Consider the following 6,705-nt stretch of genomic DNA (forward strand, 5'->3'; position numbering starts at 1 on the left):
GAACAACTGATGTCGGATGCGGAAAGAGTACGGCTCTCGACTGAGTCCATGATTAAGATCGTACCGCCTTCTTCCTTCAACAAGGAAAAGAAGGCATCGTTTTTCTGCGTAGTAGCCATACTGAAAGAAACGGTGTAGACGACACGAGCGAAAGGGATTGGGACTGGTCACTTCATCTCCGGACACGGGTTGGTAAGTTATTTCAACTTCCACCTGCAGAGAAAGATCCGTCTGGAGAAAAAGTGGCTGTCGCAAAATACGTTCGGAAAAAGATGGATGTCAGTAGTAAGGAAGCTGAGGATGAATGGGACCGTGCTAGCATAGTCGGTCAAGGCGAAAAGGAAAAAAAGGAGAAAACTAAAGAGAAAAAAAAGCAAGAAATAAACCGGCGGGTTTACCATAAAAAATAACCCGGAATATTATCTTATAAATTTTTAATTGTATATAATTTTATTTCATCCTTTTATCCGATTTTTTTAACGATTTTTTCGATTTTTTTTCCATTTCATTGCAACTCAAACCATTTGTAAGAATGTAAGTGTTCGTCCCTTGTAGTGTCTCCTCTATGTATACCTTTATATGTAAATAAAGAAATTCTTTGGTTCCAGACCTTTTAAGGTCTAGCCCACTGTCCACACAAGACACAGCCAGTTCCCGCAACAACGCCAGATGACAACACTCGTCCAACAGCAACATGCCCAGGTTCAATATAGCACTGTTTGTGGATTACTTTATCATGGTTAACAGCGAATATACAACCTGCGAGAACTCCTGCACCAAGTGACCCGAGCAACAGCATTACAGCCACAACTTCGTACGACATGTACCGCAACTCCGGCTCAGCATCATCGCCACAACTTCTTGATACAGTATTTCTATTACCATGTACAATTAACTACGAATTGGTATTTCTCATTCTTGTGTCTATGAGCACTCGTCTAACTTCTCATTATAGACTCTTTCGTTGTTTTCTCCTTCATTGCTTTTCTTATATTACTTAACGCACACGCATACATCCATGCCTATGCACACATACACATTGTTCTCATGACGGCCTGTCTATTATTCTGTATACATGACGCACACACAGACACACATATTAAACTATCAATAAAACCTTTCTTGAACAATCTATTGGGTTGTGCCTCTCTCTTTACCCTCTGGTACATATATGCATTATTTCAGCCTTCTGAACAGAGTCGTTATTAGATGGTTTCACCACGTGAGACCACAACAATCTATAATGGTATAGATCACAATTCCTTCAAAAATGGTAACCCCGACGTTCTAGATAACAATTCCTTCCATAATGGTGACCCAACTTAGAACACGCATTCCTTTCCGTAGTTCAGTGACAGCTTTCATTTTACTTCAATGACCAGCCGTTCTTTCTAATTTCTCCTCTTCTCTACAGAAATATCTTCCTTTTATCGTCTATTTTGTCTCCCACAAAATGATTTGTAAGGGCTATCTGTAGCGTACACTCTAGTGAAATTTCTCTCCCCTTTATTATATATATGGGCATTCGAACGTAGCAGATAACAGCTAGCTGTTGTGTCCACTACTCTGATTGGTTGATATTGGCACAATTTGTGTTTGTTCCCTCCACCGCTTGACAATCGGTGTTGGTTTGTTTACGTCACCATAAGCTAGCTGTTTGGAAAAAGAGACAAACACTATAAGTGCCAGATATAAAATAGATACTGGAGTCGATTAGTTCGATGAAACCCTTCGGGCTAGTGTCCTAGCATGGTCGCTGTCCAATGACTGCAACAAGTAAAAGATAGATAGACAAACAGAAAGACAGACAGATAGATAGACAGATAGATAGACAGACAGACAGACAGATAGACAGACAGATAGATAGACAGACAGACAGATAGATAGACAGACAGACAGATAGACAGACAGATAGATAGACAGACAGACAGACAGACAGACAGACAGACAGAGGTATAGACAGACAGACAGATAGATAGATAGATAGATAGATAGATAGACAGACAGGAGTCAGCAAACAAAGAAGTACGCAACACATTTCGTTGGAATCACACTTGTTTAATAACAGTTATTGTCTGCAACATAGTGTCTAACCCCCATTGCTCCATCGGTTGTTGTATTTAGTCATACAGAATACTAATGAGAAGAAAGGAGCAAAAAAAAAAAAGGGAATGGAAAAAGGAACTATAAAGATATCCTCAGTCAGGAGTGATTGTACAATGCCGTCAGAGAAATGCCCTAAAGACTTTCTCAAACCAAGGTATTTACTTAATAGGAAGTACCTTTCAATATTTAGTTATTGTTTTCCAAGTAAACAACATCTAATTGTTACACTATATAAAAACATTCTTGCAAAACGAGAAGCACTAATTAGCTAGTAAGGGAGGTAACAAATTATCACTCGACTCGTTATTTCATAGTCAGGACACACACACAGTATTAGTAAAACTATGTAATCAATACTTGGCTGATGTGAATTTAAGATTCGAACGTAATGAAGGAAAGACATCTAAATGAAGGAAGCTATAGAAAGAAAGCCTCTCTCTCTCTCTCTCTCTCTCTCTCTCTCTTGATTAATCGCTAGCTGAAAAATATCAGCTGTGATTGTAATCTTTTAAGACCCATCAGATATAATAGGTTGATAAATGTGCCATGCGTTTGTATGAGAGGACTCTTTCGAGGATGGTATCGTAATATTCGAAGTTCTATAAGGCGGCGAGTTGACAGGATCGTTAGCACGCTGGGCGAAATGCTTAGTGGCATTTCGTCCGCCTTTACATTCTGAGTTCAAATTCCACCGAGATCGACTTTGCTTTTCATCTTTTCGGAGTCGATAAGGTAAGTACCAGCTGAATACTGTACTGGTACCGATGTAATCGACTTACACCCTCCCCATGATTTTCGGGGTTAGGGTGCTAAAATTCTACGTTAAGTTGGATATAAAGATTGTTTTTTGGTGCAAATACTGATTCCATCGTAAATAATTATTCTTTAATAAGCTTGCTGGCTATTTGTGACATCAACAACTGAAAAGACACTAATACTCTATATACTGTGGCAACGAGATATGGAGGGCTTGCGGTCATCGGATGCCTGCAACTGTAGAAGTCCAGTAGACTGAAATCATGTGATCTGGCAGTTCCAGCGTTCATAATAGACGATTCTCGTCTACTGAGATATATGCTTGTGCTTTTTATTCCCCCTGCGTCTATACGAAAGACTTCTGAAGGCTAATACTGCAGTATTTGGCGTTCTAACAAGTCATCCACATGAAGTTGGATATAAAGATTGCCTTTTAGATAGACAGGTATACACACACATACATATATGTATGTAAGTATACATACATACACACACACACAAATATATATATATATATATATATATCACCGAATCTCTCTCTATTTCTCTTTCTCTCTCATGTGTGTGTGTGTATGAAGATAATTGAGGATTAAGCTGGTTTTTCACATCACTGCAATCACGTATGAGCGCATTGATTCTTCATCTATCGCCGAGTTGGGCATATAGCTATAAAAACAGCTATTAGGAGAATCGCGCTGATTTGATTGTGAAGCTGCGAAAACAGCTATAAGACAGGAAATTCATCCGAGACCGCTTAAGCGAAATCCGAATTTCCTCTGCTTTTCGCGCTAAAAGCGGCTGTATTTAAGGCTTTCGTTGAAAGAAAATTTTAGAACTTATCCCGTGAGCATAGTTTGAACGGTTTCGCTGTTAACATTCGTTGTTGATGTTTAATTCTCGGTTGACCTTGATTAAGTAATCCAAATGGTGAAGGCGATCCAACCCGTCTTCCTGTATGTCTAGTACTACAACGTCTGACGTATTCATCGTTTCTTTTTCGCTTTTTTTCTTTTAAAAGATAGAAGTGTGTGTGAAGCGAGATTTGGCCGTTATTTTTAGCACGTCGAACGACCATATATGGGCTCTTTCTTTAGCTCTTGCTACATTTGTTATTCAACTGCAGTTCAGCTCTGATCAAGTAAAAGCAAACTAATGATTAAACTGCATTCCCGTCGGTATGTTTTTGTCTTGTCTAGATAGCGCTTTTAGACTACACTATTTAAAGCGTCAGGACTCGCGGGACCGATTACCAGGTTTCTAAGGCGTATAAATGACCTAGAACTCAACATTGCTCTTCAACAAGACGCCACATTTACAGCTGAGTAAACTGGAACAACGTGTTTTGCTCAAGAACAAACTGCACCGTCCGGTCCGGGATCTTGCGATCACGAGTGTAACATCTGAGCCATTAGGCCACGATTCTTATATATATATATTAGGATTATTTAGTTGCTTAGAGCAATCATGTGAATGCCTCTTCTTAAGCATGTGCTGTAAACATTTTTGAGTTCTTGTACAATACTGCGTAAAATTTCTGTGTAAATGTATTGGTATTGTTTCGCGCAGTCTAAAGTCTTACTATTTTGTTTAACTAAATTACAAATTCCATTGCGAACAAAGGCGATTTTTTTAATGTGCCATAATTATTTTAAAACATAACTGTTAATGTTACAACATTTTATTTGAATATTTACAAAAAAAACAAAACAACAGAAGATGAAATTACAAACGTTATTCCAGTTTTTTTCCCTTCGAATGTTGTGGCGGGTAGAAATGGTAAAGTATTGGACAATGTACCCTGTAGTGTTGTTTACTTATATTTCATTACACTTTGAGTTCATAGCCCAATTGAGTTAACTTCTTCCCGCCTGAATGGTTTAGCGCGTCAGACAAAATACTTAGCGGTAATTCTTAACGTTCTGCGTTCAAATCCCGTTGAAGGCAACTTAGCACTTCATCCTTCCGTGTTGGTAGGATGAATTTATGCCATATGAAATTATACAGCTATTTGAAGAATGAAATTTTAATCATTCAACAATGTATTGTAAGAGAGAAACGCAAGTAAAACCCATGTTGCGATTAAACGAAACAAATACGATGTTTTTGCTTGTCCTGTTAAAATTCACAAACAGCTCGCAGGTTTTAAAATACCAGGGTAGCATGGCTTGGATACTTTTAATGGTAAGTTTGCACGAATAGAGCCGACATGAGGATAAATGACATGAAAGAATAAAACTCAAGACCGTAGACTAACATAACACTGATTTATTTTACTATGTACCAACACTCAACTTACAGTAGGGAAATTCCCGACAGAGTTATGAAAAATAAAGTTTCAAAAACGTGTTGCAGTATCACTGAAAAGCTATAAGTGCAGACCCGTCACCAAACTTTGGTGCTTTGCTGGGTGCTTCAGAATATTCTGGGAGGGCACCAATTTGTATTGGGGAAAGATTTTTGTAAGCTGTATTTTCTAAATCTTAGGGTACACCTTTGAATAGTAAGGGGACAGTGTCGTCCAGTGCACCCCGCTTAGCGAAGGTCACGTATAAATGTCAAACATCCCGTCTTAGGCGGTCGGTTATAATAATTCTGACACACAAACAGTATTAACTTCAGCATGAATACGTAATATTTTCCGAAGAGTGCAGGTTGAATATTGGAATTCGATCTCACAAATCTGGCAATCCGAAGATACTAAAAGGTGTCAACAGCGAAGTTTGTCACTGCCAACACTGTAAGATCATCTGTAGTGTACTAGACTTCATCAGTCTTTCGACCATTTAAGTACTATGCATCTCTACAGGGCCGTCACAGTAGCATTATAGGTCCCCGGGCAAATCAAAGCACTGGGATTTATAGTAATTCATTTATTAACAGAAAGCCAGAGCTGACATAGATCAGAATTTGGCCCCTTAGATTTGTGGGGCTCCCGAACTCCTGCCCATTGTATTGCATCTCTGTCTCTGATTAATACTGCTTCGAGATGCCCTACTCAGTACCTCTTCTGATATTGCTTAAAAACTTTTTCGCTCTCCAACACGAACCAATCGCTACTCCCCCGATCCTTCTCATGTTCATCCACACTTCAAAATTGAATCCTCCTCTTAACGAATACTGCAAAACCATTGCACTCTTTCACCAACTCTGCATACTTTTTTCCGCTCTCTCTTTCACTTCTTCTATCTTTGTCTCTCACGGCGCAGTCAACTATATGTTGACCATTTGATGTGCCGCTTTTGACACAAGAACCAAGTCATGTTCACCACTTTTTTTTTTGGCATTGACTGATTCCCTTCCTCATCCTCTAACACTTTCCAAGTCAGCTGCTACTGCTAACAGGCACATACTGGAATCAGGTCTCTATCATGAGCTTGTTTTGACAACATTGACGAGATTCCTAAGATTCTAAATCTACTTAGAAGAGGGCACAAATATTTCTGACATATTTAATATTCGTATCATATTCCTGATCTGAAGATATTTAGCGTTGCAACAAAAATGGTTGGTAGTTGTAACCACTGGTTCAGGAACGAAATTTGTTTAGTGGGAGGGGGGCTGCAAACCCATGTTCAATTTTTTTACAAAGTCTTATTGTTTTTTTCATTATTTATTTTTGTTCTTTGAGAAGAAAACCTAACTTTTACAGATCATTTTTTACACAATATTTTCTAAATCTGAGAAAAGTAAGTAGCGGTGCAAATTTTGATTTTGCACCCCTCAAAAATCTTAGGACGTGCGCTCGCACCCCCTGTTTCCAGTCCCATGGTTGTAACTAGATTTCAAAGATTTACTTTCCTTCCGATGGTAGTGTAACAGCTCTAACATATAACCATGAGCTGC

This window comes from Octopus bimaculoides, chromosome 4 (assembly GCF_001194135.2).
Source record: "Octopus bimaculoides isolate UCB-OBI-ISO-001 chromosome 4, ASM119413v2, whole genome shotgun sequence".
Taxonomy (NCBI): Eukaryota; Metazoa; Mollusca; class Cephalopoda; order Octopoda; family Octopodidae; genus Octopus; species Octopus bimaculoides.